At 37.2% G+C, this 16,447-nt stretch overlaps 1 pseudogene; it reads left to right on the forward strand.

The window, feature by feature from the left end:
• The first annotated feature begins 15,443 nt into the window (after window positions 1-15,443).
• Window positions 15,444-16,160, forward strand: LOC132680360 (FXYD domain-containing ion transport regulator 4 pseudogene; annotated as a pseudogene).
• Window positions 16,161-16,447: the final 287 nt, after the last annotated feature.

The raw sequence follows: 16,447 nt of genomic DNA on the forward strand, positions 1-16,447 counted from the left end.
GACAAAAAATCAAAACAAGTACAATGTAATGGCATCAAGAATATTAAAATAATGAGAAGTGTTAAAAGCAAATAAATTAGAGTGATGTACAGGAGGAATTTAAGTTGTGTACTTTAGAATAGGAAAAGTCTCTCTGAGATTACATTTATATCTGAAATGGAGATAGTTAAAAGATTAACTTTTATTCTATGATTAACATGTGAAAAGTTTAGTAGAGAGTTTGACAGAAAGAAGAGGAAGCAGGTGCAAAGGAGTTGTTCAATGACAGGGGAAGCTGGACCATAGAGAGAGGGCTAGGATGACATCAGAAGTGACGAGTAGAAACCAGGGTTAGACGATGCACAAGGTGTGCTAAAGAAAAGCACCGAAACTGGGGATTTGTTTGGTTTGTTTTAGTACTACATCTCTTTTGCCCTCTACAAAATAAATTGCTGTAGATTCAAAACTGTAAGTAAAAGGACCAGTTCGGATACTACTTGAAGGGTCCAGGGATTACCACCCAAACTCTGACCAGTATGGGACTCCTAAAAAGCATCCCATAGATTTCACTATCCCTCTACTAGAGGGATATAACTTTTCTTGATTCCCTCTAAGTACTGCATTTTACCTTTAACCTTCTGTTAAAGCCAGTTCCAATCCATCCAGGCATACAGAATGCCTCCTATACTTCAGCAGAGGGTGATGTTTGGCAAGGGACCAGGTACCTTCCCATGAGGTCTCCCAATCTAATAAAAGAAAATGACAGCATACGAATAAAATCAGAGAATCTGCTATCTGCACCACAAGATAAGATTTCCACTGGTTTCTCTCAAAACTACCTCCTTCACACTTCAGAGGATGCCTCTAGGATTTGATAGTCAAGCCCTATTAGTTAGGATTTTTAGCATCTCCTTCCTAAACCCTATCTAACACTTTTCTTTCCTGTATGAAAACTTTTTTTTTTCCTTCAATCCAAATAGTCTGCACTGATGTTCCTCTTCTGTCTATAAAGGAGAGTTGAGGCTTCCTATGGGATTTAGACCCACTCTTAGTGGTCATAGCTGAAGACAAGGATGCAAACTAAGAAAGGTTGTTGAATTTTCTTTTCATAAAAGCTTCGAATGAGAACCAAATGCTCAAAGATTAACATTTATTCTCTTTGCTAGAAGAAAGATGTGATGAGAGGAAATAAATTTGAACAGATATTTTGCTTTAAATATTTCAGAGCACTTTCACTTCCAGATAAAGTAGAACCTTCCACATGCCAGTGATACTCTAATCAACCTAATCATTTAATTTTGATTTTTCCAGCACTTGCTTTCTTCTCTTAAATAACATTAAAGGACACCAATTCAGATCAATAGTACCACACTCACCTAAATAAATCTGAGTCAGGCATCATTGCACTCTAATCTCCACTTTCTAACATTTATTCTACATGTTTCAGGCATTAGAATTACATTCTTTAATGTTGATTTTCCTCAAAAGTCAATGGCGGGGGAGGTGTTTTTTAATGACAGCATAATAAAGACATATATGATAAACTAATTTGGAAAGTTTGCAGAAAAGGATTCATGGCTCCCTCACAATCATCTTTGTAAGAAAACTTATAAAAAATGATCTGAATTTCTTAAGAAGCAGTGTGTTTCTTTCAAAAAATATATCCTAAATTCAAATATGTGAAATGAGAGATGGAGAGGAAAAGTCTAATTAGAAAATCTAACTTTGCCACAGCAGACTTAGGATTTAAATTTTAAGCAGAAAGGAGAAAATTTAAGATGCAAAATTTTAAATTACTAACATGGAAGATAAAAACGTATTTCTCTAGACATAAAGGTATGAGGGGCTTTTGGCTTCCAGTATTTTGATGGACTAGAATCCCTGAAGAGGTTTGTAACTGGCATACAACTATCCTTGAAGAAATTGAAGGCAATTTTCAAAGAGGGAAGAAGATTAGAGAGGAAGAGAGGGCTGACATCTGTGAACAGTAAATGATGCAAGTTCTATTGGGGAGTAAAATGCCAGTTAGAGGACAAAGAAAAGAAGACCAAGCTTTAGCTCCCCAACAGAGGGCGGTAGAGCCAGAGACCCTCTTTATTTTTTTATTTTTTTTTCAATATATGAAATTTATTGTCAAAATGGTTTCCATACAACACCCAGTGCTCATCCCAAAAGATGCCCTCCTCAATACCCATCACCCACTCTCCCCTCCCTCCCACCCCCCATCAACCCTCAGTTTGTTCTCAGTTTTTAAGAGTCTCTTATGCTTTGGCTCTCTCCCACTCTAACCTCTTTTTTTTTTTTTTTTCCTTCCCCTCCCCCATGGGTTTCTGTTAAGTTTCTCAGGATCCACATAAGAGTGAAACCATATGGTATCTGTCTTTCTCTGTATGGCTTATTTCACTTAGCATCACACTCTCCAGTTCCATCCACGTTGCTACAAAGGGCCATATTTCGTTCTTTCTCATTGCTCTGTAGTACTCAGAGACCCTCTTTAAAAGAGTTAAAGTGGAGCACCTGGGTGGCTAAGTTGGTTGAGCATCTGACTTCGGCTCAGGTCATGATCTTGCGGTGTGTGAGTTCGAGCCCCGCTTCGGGCTCTGTGCTGGCAGCTCAGAGCCGGGAGCCTGTTTTTGATTCTGTGTCTCCCTCTCTCTCTGCCCCTCCCCTGCTCATGCTCTGTCTCTCTCTGTCTCAAAAATAAATGAAAACATTAAAGAAAAGATTTAAAAAAAAAATAAATGAGTTAAAGTGTGGATGTGGTAGAGCCCCTCCTTAAGGAATGTGGTGAAAACCCCAAGACAAGGGAAGGCAACCTGGCTACGTGCAAGTGCATGATATTCCTCATGTATGTTACAGAGGTAACATAGACCATCCATTCTGACTGTATGTTATCATATATGGGGGACAAAGGGGCAAAAATTGTACAAAAGGCAACCGCCTCCCACCACTGCTCTTGGGGCTCAGCCTTTTGGGGTCTTAGACTGCTGAGCCTGTGCTGACACAAATAAAGTTGCTTCCTGGAAAGAAAGCCTCTGTGTCCTGACTCTTTATGTGTGACTCACGGCTACAGGGACACCTGAGTGGCTCAGTTGGTAGGTTTTGGCTCAGGTCATGATCTCACAACTACTGGGTTTAGACTCCCTGCTATCAGGCTCCACGCTCACAGCACGGAGCCTGCTTGGGACTCGCTGTTTTCTCTCTCTCTCCCTCTCTTTCAAAATAAATAAATTAACCTAAAAAAATGAGCTAAAGTAGTCCCAGGGTGTTATCAGTTCCTCATTAGAAGCAATTGTAAATATTCTCTGAAAAGAAAAATTGTACCTAATTTAGATATGGGATTTTCACAGATTAAGCTCAGTGTATGAGCTAACATTAAAAAATAATGTACAAGAAAACAAAAGTTTTTAAATGAGATTGACACCAAGAATAAAAATAAACAACAGATAGACACTCCCAATATTTAAGATTAAGATTAAATACTAATATTAATATTTTTATTTGCCAATGTGAATAAATAATAGCTATTACTGAAATATGTTTTAAAAGATGAAATAACAAAAATGAACAAGCAATAGGACACTATTAAGAATAACCAGGTGGGGCGCCTGTGGGCTAAGCATCTGACTTTGGCTCAGGTCATGATCTCAAGGTCCATGAGTCTGAGCCCTGCATCAGGCTCTGTGCTGACAGAGCTTGGAGCCTGGAGACTGCTTCAGATTCTGTGTCTCCCGCTTTCTCTGCCCCTCCCCTGCTCACACTCTGTCTGTCTGTCTGTCTCTCTGTCTCTCTGTCTCTCTCTCTCTCCAAAATAAATAAAAATTTAAAAAAAGAATAACCAAGCATATCAAAAACAAAACAAAACAAAAAAAGGTCAAACGAAATTTCTATCACTTAAGAATATAACAATTGAAATTAAAAAAAAAATAAGTGGACAAATTAAAGAGGAGATTAGGAACCAACTAAAGAGAAAACAATTGCACAAAATATATATCTAAATAAATTGCCCAAAGTAGAACATTGAGACACAAAATGGGAAATACGAAAGAGGTATTAAGAGAATATATAGGACTGAAAAGTTTCAATATATTCAGTGTTCCATCACAAAAGAAAAAAGAAAATGGAAGGGGAAAATTGAAAAAAATAATGGCTAGGACTTTTCAGAACTGAAGCATGACATAATAAAATGCATACTACAGAGTATAAATCAAATGAGATCCAAAGTTAAACCTACTGTCATGACAGTAAAGGGCACAAAAAATTAATAAAATATTAAACTTAATCAGAAAAAAAAAGATTAATTGAACAGGAGCAAAAATAGAGTAACATCAGTCCTTTTAACAGCAATAGGGGAACAAGAATACTACGGCATAATGTGTTCAAAGAGCTGACAAGGTGAAAAGTCATCTTAAATCTGTATTCCCAGCAAAACTAACTCTCAAGAATAAGTTTAAAGTAAAACTGCTTTGGGATCAAACAAACAAACAAACAAAATGTGATATGTTTTATCACCTACAGAGATTCACTACAGAAATTTCCATATATATACTTCAAAAAAACAAGGGAAAATAATCTGTAATGTCTGTGACAAACTAGGAAAGTTTGAGTAAAAATATCCATGAATATGTATTTCTACCCAAACCAGCTATTCTCAAATAGGGATGGTACTATTCTTGATACAATAATGGGGGGGGGGGGTATTTTTGATTGTTAAAATCTTTAGTGTCTATACTCGTAGCATTTAGCGGGACCAACAATGTTAAATTGTGTTAAGGGGGAATGGCAAGATCACTTTTAATGCTTAATTATAAATGAAACATTTCAGTTAATGTCTCATTTTAGTATTATTCATATCTAATTATCAGAATCTCAGCTTTAAAAAAAATTAATGTTTACCCATATTTTGAGAGAGAGGGAGAAACAGAGTGTGAGCAGGGGAGGGGTAGAGAGAGAGGGAGACACAGAATCTGAAGCAGGCATCAGGCTCCGTGCTGTCAGCACAGAGCCCATCATGAGGCTCAAACTCATGAAGTGCAAGCATGACCTGAGCTGAAGTTGGATGCTTAACCTACTGAGCCACCCCAGGTGACCCTAGAATCTCAGTTTTTTTTCAAAAAGCATTTACTTTTATCTTCATAAAAGCAATTTATGTTTACATCATTTGGAAAATACTTAAAACCATCTATTTTAAAAATTACATAATTGCACTGCACCAAAAAGCCTTTAGCTATCAACCTATCATTTTGGGGATACCAATATTAAAATTTTCATTTAATGTGTATTCACATATTCGAAAAATTAAGTTGTGGTTATATTACACATGTTATTTTTCATCCAGTTTATTTTTTTTCTTATCCAAATATTTTTGTGTATTCCTAAATTCTCTCCCATGTCAGTGAAACATTTCCCAGTTTCTAAGGCTGCTTCATGTTCCAGCATTTGATGTATTACAACTGATCTAATCAGGTCTCTAATGTCAAACTCCTAGATTGCATCTAATGTGCACTATTACAAATGATACTGATATTTCTTGCCTTTTTGCCCTTTTTGGCCTTGTAAACTACATTCCCTTTGGTTATACCTTCACTAGAGTTTCAGAAGTCTCATAATTGGCTCAATTCCAATTATGGTTACTTCTCTTTTTTAGTAACCAGCACATATTGCTTCAATCCATTTTTTTTTTTGAGAGAGAGAGAGCATGTGCACATGCAAATGAACAGGAAAGGGAGAGAGAGAGAGAGAGAGAGAGAGAGAGAGAGAGAGAGAGAGAGAGAGCCTTAAGCAGATTCCATGTTCAGCTGGGAGCTTGATGCCAGGCTTGATCCCAAAACCTTGAGATCATGACCTGAGCTGAAATCAAGAGTTGGGTGCTTAACTGACTGAGCCACCCAGGTGTTCCACCCCCTATATTTCTAATTGTCAAATTGAAATCTTATCTTTTAAGTCCCTTTATTTAAGTCATCATTTGGCACATTTTAAAACATCCAAACTCCCTCCTTCATGGCTTCACTTAATAATGCAATTCTGAATTTGAGGATACAAATTTTACCTAAATTACTCTTTTTATTTTATAAAGTTTACTTTAAAATATTCTAACATTTGCATATGGTTTTAAAACCACAAGAACAGTCAGATGCTTATATATAACTGGTTCTAGTGCCCAGCCCCTGTCATGTTGTACCCATTTCATGTTATTTCCCACTATAGAAAAGTTAAAATCAAGGTCTACTAAAATGTATTTCACATAGCATAAATTTCACTCTTTTCAAGTTACGATTTTGGGGGTTTTAATATATTTATAGATTTGTGCAACCATTACCACTATCTAATTCCAAAATACTTCCATCATCCCCCAAAGAAATCTCATACTCATTAGCAGTCATTCCCTTTGGCACCTCCTCTCAGCCCTCAAAAAACACTAATCTACTTTCTGTTTCTTTGGCCTTTTTTTTAATCTGAATATTTCCCATAAATGGAATCAAATAAGCAATAAAATGTATTGACTAAGGAATCAATCCCAATGTTATTCAATAAGTACTTACTGAATTACAGAATTGTATACTTATTAATATAATCCTAGTTTTCCATGAGGACTTAAAGATTATCAGCCTGTTTCACTTCATAAGTGAGGAGAACTATGACTAGAAGGTGAAATGATTATGTCAGAATCACCCAGAGTAGGGACAACCCTGATCTCCTGATTCCTAATTGAAGTTTCCTCTTTTTTTCTCAGTAAGCTACAATGCATCCTACCCTGAGACCCCCAAAAGACACACCAGGACATGACAAAAAGAGGACCTGAATGAGTTCTCTTGTCAGATAATATGAAATTTATCAAAGAAGAGAGAATCAGGAACATAGAAGTGGTAATTATACATGTTGGCAAACCAATCAATGCTATTGACTGCAAAGATGCTCAGCTCGGAGTCACTAAAGACTATTATCAAAATCATCTCTTTTATTTTATATACAAACAGTTTCTTTCTAGGAGCCTAATTCCTTTCACATGTGCTTACTATATGGAATTCATTTTTAACTCTTATTTCAGACACTCTTTACTATGTTGCGATTTGTTTAAGAGGCAATATTGAGATGACTAGATCCTTGGCACCAACATATATTACTAGGTAGGGGACGGGGCTGGAGGTAGGGGTGCTAAAGATTGAATGTCTGAGACAGAGACATAGAAAACTGCACCCAAGAGGACTTTAAGCAACAAGCAAACAATGAAATATAAAAAAAATTGAAATCGGTGAGGAAAAAAAGTCCTGTTGCTATATATATGAACTATTAAAAATTATGTGTTAATTCATACAGAATAAAGTCTTTATCTTAAGGCATAAAGATTAATTAAACTTTCATCAGCAGCAACAAGCAATGTTTCTTTTGTATCCTTCTAAAAGGATTCATTAGGTTTTTACTTCTAATTGTAATCTGGCTTGTTCCTTTCCCTTCCCTTCCTTTCCCTTTATTTCCTTAACCATTCAGTCCTAAATCCATTAGGTAGGGCAAAGCAAAGTAAGTATTCACACATCGGGAGAGGGGGAACATGTTGACCCAGACAGGGGTGGCCTAAGGTGTCTCGAGAAATGCATGGCTCAAGCAGAGTATTGAGAACCTGAACAATGATAAGGAGGGCAAATCTGTAGAGCGGCAACCTAGTGTGGAATGGAAGCACCATAGCTCATATAGGATGAGAAGGTCATCCACAGGGTTGGGGGAAGGAGGATGGTATACCCAATAATTTATGGTAGAGCTTGAGCAGAAGGAAAGAAAAGCAACCTCATTTGGGTGTAGTCCAGAATAGTGTGAGCCCAAGAAGGATGAGGAGGGTCTCTATATAGTGTGAGGAGGCATCCAGGAAAGAGGAGTCAGAGCTGAGCAAAGGGAATATGGCATCAGCACACAGAAGAGGTGGCAATAAAAACAGAAGATTGATTATACAGAAGGAATTAGCCAAATGAGTAAATACGTTAAGGATAATGCAAGCCAATCTTCTCAGCTTCAGATAAAGCAGTTACAAATACGCAAAAGGAGAACTATTGTGATCCATGTGGTGGAAGACTGAAATTGGAAGCATGGGCAGGGGGCACCTGAGTGGCTCAGTCAGTTAAGCGTCTGACTTTGACTCAGGTCATGATCTCATGGTTGGTGGGTTCGAGCTCTGTGTCGGGCTCTTGGTGACAGCTCAGAGCCTGAAGCTTGCTTCAGATTCTGTGTCTCCCTCTCTCTTTCTTCCCTTCCCCTGCTCATGCTCTCTCTCTCTCTCTCTCTCTCTCTCTCTCTCTCTCAAAAATGAATAAATATTAAAAAATTGGAAGCATAGGATGAATTTATGATTTCCAACATATGGATATAGACATAAGCAGAGAGGTAAACGTATATACATGTATGTGTGCAATATGTATCATATTTACAGAGGTGGCCTAGGATCAATGACAGCCATAGCAATAAGCATACATAATGCCCAACTTTTTGGCTTCTAAACACCATTTTCCACCAAAAGGAAGGAGGAGGATGCTGTAGAAATGACTGCTTCCAGCACTGAGTCAGAGAAAATAGAAGAATAGCCAGGGACATACTTTTTTTGGCCTAAACCAAACAAGTATTCAAGGAATGATTAGGCCATGTCAAAAGGACATAAGGGACAGCTTTAAGGGGCTCTTGCTGACCAAATTAAAGGCAATTTGAGTTTCAGAATAATCAAAGTGATGGATTAGAAAACATTGACAAAAATAGGAAGCCATTATTCCATAATTTGATGAGTAATGGTTAAAAAGTAAGGTCCCACAAGACATCCATTAATTTCCAAAGAATAAATAGTAACTGGCAGACACGAACTTAATTAAGTGATCAAAGTGAGCATCATTAGTAGTATCATATCTCAAAAAAGTGTGCCACCTGATAGGACCCAGGGAGAAGGGCACACCATCACTTCTGCAATATTCCTCCTAAAGATGCATAATTTAATATAATCATAAGCAAGCAAAAGACAGACACAAATTGAAGGGCATTTGAAAAAAATAACTACTCTCATCTTTAAAAGGGTCAAAGTCATGAAAGTCCAGAAAAACATCTGCAGAGCTTCCCCAAAGTGAAGGAGAATTAAGATCCATGAATTAAATGCAGTGAAAAGTTCTAAACTGGATCCTTTCATTATAAAAGATATTATCAGGACAACTGGTATAGGATTAGAATAGGATCAGAGGTTCAGATGATGCCAATGTATCTGTATTAATTTCCTGATTTTTATAGTTTATTATGATGAGGTAAGAGAATGGGAAATGTACTGCATGTAGGCCAATATTCTGGTTGTTCAAAAGGATAAAAGACAATTTTCAAAACCAGAAGTAATCACAAAAATATTCTAAAGTAATGCATTTCACACACACACACACACACACACACACACACACACACACACATAGTAAACATACCCTAAATTATTAGGTGGTCAGGAAGTATCAGGTCAGGTCAGCCCCTCTCAAATGTGACAGAGACAAAAACTTATTGTACTTTCCTACAAATTTCAGATCATTTCAAAATACTGTAAAATTTCAGTTAAAAAAAAGGATCTGAATTGTAGATAAACATTACTGTCCAATTCTTTATATCACATACAGAAGCCAGCATATGACTTCAGGTATCAGAAATATCTCATTAGGCTCAGCAGGATTGTCATTTCTGATTTTTCACACCCAAGAGAAACAAAGCAGAGCCATAAAATAATTGTGCCTCTTTGTCAGCTCTAAGGGAACATTTGCTAATCAAAGCTCAGCTTTCTGCTTCTTGCATGCAGTTTTGTTGTGCATATTTGCCAAGTATCTCCTGAATCCAGACCCTAATACACTTTCGGTACAGTATTCACATTATTCATACCTAATGCATTATCAACAGAAATATTAGTAGTAATCATAGCAAACTCTTAAGTATCACTTACTGTATATACCAGGCATTGCTCCCAGGCATAACATTCATTAATTCATTTAATTCACATGGCAAGCCAAGAAGATTATGCTATCATTCCCATTTTACAAATAAGAAAACTGATACACAGAAAAATTAAGCCACTAACTCAAGGTCATACATTCAGTAAATCTCAAACCTAGAATTTAAAGATGGAGTATTTGACTCTAGAGTCATATGAGTAAATATTTCTTTACTGAAATTTAATAAATTTACTTCCCTTCAGATGTTTAAGGATAAAAAGCCTAAGTCTCCCACTGGATTACTTTTAAAAAACTACCCAAGACATAACGTAGCTCTGGTTTCTTTAAAAAATATATCAGAATCTAAGAGGAATATAAGCCATACACATCTTATTTTCATTATATACACAGTATGAGCATATCTTTAGTAAACCCACTCTTTTTCTATTATTATACAAAAGTCATCAGTTTTCAAATAGAAATTTTAAACCTGAAATATATTATGCATTTTCTAAGTACAATCTCATAAATTGAATAAAATCATTCAAAACTAAATTCTGACAATGCCATGATAAATGAATCTACCGCTTTAACAATCATATTTGTTTGTTGAAGCAGTGGATTCATTTATCATGGCACTAAAGTACTAAGATTATTATACAGAGGTCTCACTAATAAATCCAGTTTTTTAAATAAGACCTAAAGTTTCATTCAAAATATACTTATTTTTCACTATATCCTACAATATGGTTGTAGGTATGAGGACAAGGACAATGACAAACAAGGACCCCAACAAACTTAAGCATGTCCCTGAGAGTCATACCTCAAATATTGTCACTAAATTTAAAAAAAAAAAAAAAAGCTGTTTTAGCAAATACAAATACTTAAAGTTCAATCCATTCACTGGCTATACTGAACTGAATGATCTTTAAAGGCCCCGAAAAACAACAACTATTGACTTCAGGCAATATGGACACCTGTTCAGAAAACTACTTTCAGGCAAAGAAGATCTTTCAATGTCCCCAAATCATGCCACTATGGGCACTCACATGCCTAACACAGTGGGCACCTATGCATAACACCAGCCTTGCCTGTCTCTGTGTGTATTTCAGGTCCTGAGTTTAGTCAAAATGAAAAGACTGCCACCTACTGTAATACAGGCAACTACATTTGCAATCTTGAGGCATGTTTAATTTAACCGTCTGGAGTCCATCGTGTTTCTACTGCAGACATTGCCTATTCTGGGCATTCCGGGACATGACAAGAGGATGCCCAGCATGCAGGTTGTGACTGGCAGTTGATCGGGAATAATTCCCACAAAATCCACTCCCTGACTGACAAAATAAAGTAATAATAAGGTAATTCTCAGCTCAGTATAATTAGTCAAAGCAGCATAACAAATTCCTTGAGATACTTCCTAATATAAATACTGAAACTGTATTTCACTATTCACCTTTTCTGCCTGCTGAGGCTGTTAACAACATTTCTCGTGCTGAAACAGTAAAATCAAAATGGTCAGCTAAATGACTATAAAAACTATCAAAAGAAAGGAGGACAAATCATAAAGGTTTCTTATGCCTTTCTGTGTTTGCATCTTCATTCAATGTCATCCCTAACTCTTGCTATCTATAACTTCACAAATCTCACCCTGTAGATAAAAGTGAAGAGCCTCTTCAAAATTCATACTATAGCAAGCAAGCAGCAGTCAGATCACTGACAGTGAGGGGGATTGTTTTTCATGGGAAACAATAGGAAAAAAAAACAGATTTTTTTGCCATTAATCATAATTACCTGAGGTGTAACAAAAAATTAATGTTGAGAAATCAACAATTAACTCATTAGAAGAAAATAGTAGATCACTTTCAAATTCACTATTCATGACTGTTGGCATTCATTAGCTAAAACAGAAAAGGCACAGGAGCAGATACCACATCATCTACAGAAAGGTTACCTGAATGATGCCAAACATTCACCAAATACAAATAAAGGCTTGATTAATGGCTTAACAGCCAATGGAGCTCATTTAAATTTGCTCATGGGGGAAAATGCAATTTTCAAACTAAGGTAATAAGTCTCTGTTTCTTGAACTAAATTAACTTTATTAACTTCATTGTGTAAGTCCATGATTACTTAACATGTAAAACGTATTTACTACTAAAAACTCAACAGTTGATCTCATTATTTTAATGTCATTAATCAAATACCAAAAAAAAAAAAAAACCTTACATTGAATCTGCCAACTTGTTAATGTGTCAGGGGTGTGTGTGTGTGTTTGGAAATGGCCTTTTTCCTACATGTGTATACACACACACACACACACACACGCACGCACACACATATATTCTGCATCCTTAAAATATGTTGCTATTATTTTAAAATTTCAACAAGGGCATGAATTTTGTATACAAATAAATCAGAGCCCTCAAGTTGCTGCTGAAGAGCCAAAATACTCTATTTGCTACAAAATTTCTAAGGATATCACTCCCCACCCAACCCAAATTAAATACATACAGATATGGAAGTTTTCTTTTAGGTAGAAATATTGAAGCGGTAGCAAAAGCTACTGTGATCTAGTAATGTCTTAGAAGATGCATACTTAAGAATTTAGGGAGAAGGAATTTTGAGGTATACAACTTACTTTCTAAGGATCCAGCAAGAGAGGTAAACAAAGAAAGTATGCCTGAATATATTCTTAGCCATCATAATAACAAATAATAATTCTAACTCTAGATTTTGGATGTGTGTGTGTGTGTGTGTGTGTGTGTGTGTGTATAATTTTAATATTCTTTGAACTTTTCTATATGTTTGAAAATTCTGGTAACACATGTCACATATCAGAGACAAGAAAGAGCAGAGAGCTCAAGAACAGGAGAATTCCCATTTGATATGCTTGAGCAACACCCAGCTTCCAAGATGCCATTCCTGAGTACTATTGATGTGTACGTCAGTGCAAACAAGTATCTTTATCATCATGCTCTAATACCAGTGATGATACCTACAAGATAGGTATAGGCACAGACATTGCTATCTGTAGGCGTTTCAGGGTCTTATTGTCAGGAAGCCCAAACAGATTGAAAGACTCATCAGTTGTTTTGCAAGGTCAGGCATCCAAATCAGTAAAGAAGACTGAAAGACTGATATTCAAAGGACTAGTCAATGAGTTGAATAAACATGCCCCTACTAAGAAAGCATTCTCATCACTGTGAGCTCATTGTAATCAACAGAACTTCAGGACTAAAGTCTCAGAAATAAAGTGCATAAGTCCCTTAGCATATTAATACATATGTCAGCCAGGGTATTCCAGATCATCATTTTAAAAAGCGGATTTAGTATTTACCTCTGGAATGCAAAAGGAAAGAGCTCTACATGGACCTGCTTCTGAGGGAAACTGGTAAATTATTAAAAAAATATATTTAAATTCTCTGGAAATGGCGATAAGGTCATACAGCAAATGAAGAAACATTTGAATCAAGAAATTCTACTAAAACCCAGAAAGAACAATGACTTATCTGTGGCATCTGTACTACAAACTGATCCCTCCCTTCTCCAACCCAGCCTAACATAACAAAAACTCTATTCTTGTCTATGTAATGAAGAATACAGGACTCATCTCTTCCAACAACCAGTCAAGAATTAAAGTATTTTGGGTATATTATCATGAGGAGCAGCTGTCAACATCTCTCATGCCTTCCCCCAGCTATCTACTACAGAAGCTAAATTCCAGATAGGGCAGCTGAAAGTCAAGAGCTACCTTCTCACACCTAGTCTCCACTTGTGAAAGATACTGAGCACACTGGGGGCCCAACTGTCTTCACTTGGTTTATCTGTAGGGAAGAGGTTCTATGCCAGGCAAGACAAGTGAAGAAGACAAATAAAAACCAAATCCACTGTGCCGCAAAGCCTAATCCTAAAGTAGGACTGTCACACAGAGAGAAACATACCCCTGTCCTTGCCCCCATCTCAAGAGCCCTGGCTCAGAGATTTGTCCAGAGGAAAAAGAAGACCATAAAACAGAGAGCTGTGAAGCTCTCCCCCCCCCCACACACACACACAAAAGCAAGTTTAAGAAAGAGTCAAAGACAGTGGAGATTTTGTTGAAAAGCCACTAATAGAAAATTGGTAGCTAAGGGGCACCTGGGTGGCTCAGTCGGTTAAGCGTCCGACTTCAGCTCAGGTCATGATCTCACAGTTCGTGAGTTCGAACCCCGCGTCGGACTCTGTGCTGACAGCTCAGAGAGCCTGGAGCCTGTTTTGGATTCCATCTCTCTCTCTCTCTCTCTCTCTCTCTCTCTGCCCCTCCCCTGCTCACACTCTTTCTCTCTCTCTCTCAAAAATGAATAAACTTAAAAAAATTAGAAAATTGGTAGCTTAACTAGAGATATAAGCTAAACCATTGACAAACTAGTTTACCAAAAAGAAATAGGGGGAAAAGACAGGTAAGAGCCCTCCTGGGGTCAGAACAAACCTCAAGTATTGACCTCAAAAACTACGCCTGGAATAGTCTATGAAGCAATTAATTCACCAAGGCATTGTTGAAAATAAGAGAGCAATCAGTTGGGATTTAGTGAAGCTTAACAGCTAGGTGTGTTCAGTGGGGGAAGCAACAATAGTCAAAGAGAAGCCTGCTAAGACAACTGTGATCCCAGAATGATTATGCACATGTCCAAGTGATTATGCACAGGCCCTCTCAACATCACAGAGGAAATAGACTTCACCAAAACTGTTCAGCTGCTTACTAAACAAACAAACAAGCATAAAACAGGTAACAAGTCCAAGTGGAAGACTAGTACCCAGAGTCGCTACAACATATTATTTTATAACTGTATAATTATATATTATATACAATATATTATTTAAATATATGACCGGTTTTCAAAAATTACGAAATATGCAAAGAAACAGGAAAGTGTTACCCATACACAAGAATGACAGCAGTGAGCTGAAACCACCTGTGAAGGGGACCAAAAAATGGATTTAACAAAGACTTCAAATTTGCCTGTGTTAAAAGAATTAAAGGCAAAGGCAGCCATAATGATAATGACAGTGTCTTATCAAGTAGAACTTACCCAAAGAAGCACATGGAATTCTACAGTTGAAAAATATAGTAATTGGGGCACCTGGGTGGCTCAGTCAGTTAAGTGTCCGACTTCGGCTCAGGTCCTGATCTCGCGGTTCATGAGTTTGAGCCCCGCGTTGGACTCTGTGCTGACAGCTTGGAGCCTGGAGCCTGCTTCCAATTCTGTGTCTCCCTCTCTCTCTGACCCTCCCCCCATTCATGCTCTGTCTCTCTCTGTCTCAAAAGTAAATAAACGTTAAAAAAAAATTTTTAAAGAAAAATATAGTAACTGAAATTAAAAATTTACTGAGTGGGGGTCAATGGTAGATCTGAACTGACATAAGAAAGAATCAGTGACCTCAAAAAAGGTAAGATTTTATGCAATCTGAAAACCACAACAAAAAGAATGAAGAAAAATTAGCACAACCTCAGAGAAAATGGAATACCATTAACCACACCAACATACCCTCATATCCGGAATGCCAGAAAAAGAGATGTATAAAGAAGAAGAAAGGATATTCAAAGAAGTAATTCCTGAAAACTTCCCAAATTTATTGAAGAATAACAACCTACACATTCCAAAAAGCCTATAAAACTCAAAATAGGATAAACACAAAGAAATCTACACACAGATACACCATTGTAAAAATTCTGAAAAACAGACAAGGAGAAAATCTTAAGAAAAACAATTCTTCAACTACTAGGAAACCCCAAGAAAAATAACAATAGTAATAGCAGACTTCTCTTCATTAACAATGGAGATCAGATGAGTGAAAAAACATACACAGAGTATTAAAAACAAAGACTGCCACCCAAGAATTCAATATCCACAATAACTGCATTTAAATGAAGGTAAAATAGACAGCTCCAGCAGCCTCTCCAAACCTGCTTGCTGCACCTGGCTCTCAGCCCTGCCCTGAAGCTGTATCTTGAAGAGAATGACCTGGGGCCTTCTCCTCACACGGGCAGGCCTGCCTGCCTTGGAAGCCAATGACCTGGTGGATAAAGACAGTCCCTTCTCTTATGACTGGGAAAGCCTGGAGCTGGGTGGGATGATTGTTGGAGGGCTCCTGTGCATCGCTGGAATTTTGATAGCTCTAAGTAGAAGCTGCAAATGCAAGTATAGTAAGAAGCACAGCCCCTTACCTGAGAAAGCCACTCCACTCATCACTCCAGACCCTGCCAGTACCTGCTGAGCACAGGACCAGCTTTGTGGCACTCTCCGTACCAGCTCCCATGCTGTTCCCTCCCCAGTTGGGGCCCTTACTCTCCATGACTGCCTTTCTCTCCAAAGCTGGGCCCTTCAGTTCCCATTTGATCAGGACACCATCTAAAGCTTATTTCTAAATTAAACTGTCTCACTCTTAAATAAATAAATAAATAAATAAATAAATAAATAAGTAAATAAGGTAAAATAATGAAAATCTCAAGTAACCAAAAACTGAGAGAATTTGATTATAGCAGACATACCTTACAAGAAATA

The sequence above is a fragment of the Panthera onca genome, chromosome A1 (assembly GCF_046562875.1).
Source record: "Panthera onca isolate mPanOnc1 chromosome A1, mPanOnc1 haplotype 2, whole genome shotgun sequence".
In the NCBI taxonomy this organism is placed as follows: domain Eukaryota; kingdom Metazoa; phylum Chordata; class Mammalia; order Carnivora; family Felidae; genus Panthera; species Panthera onca.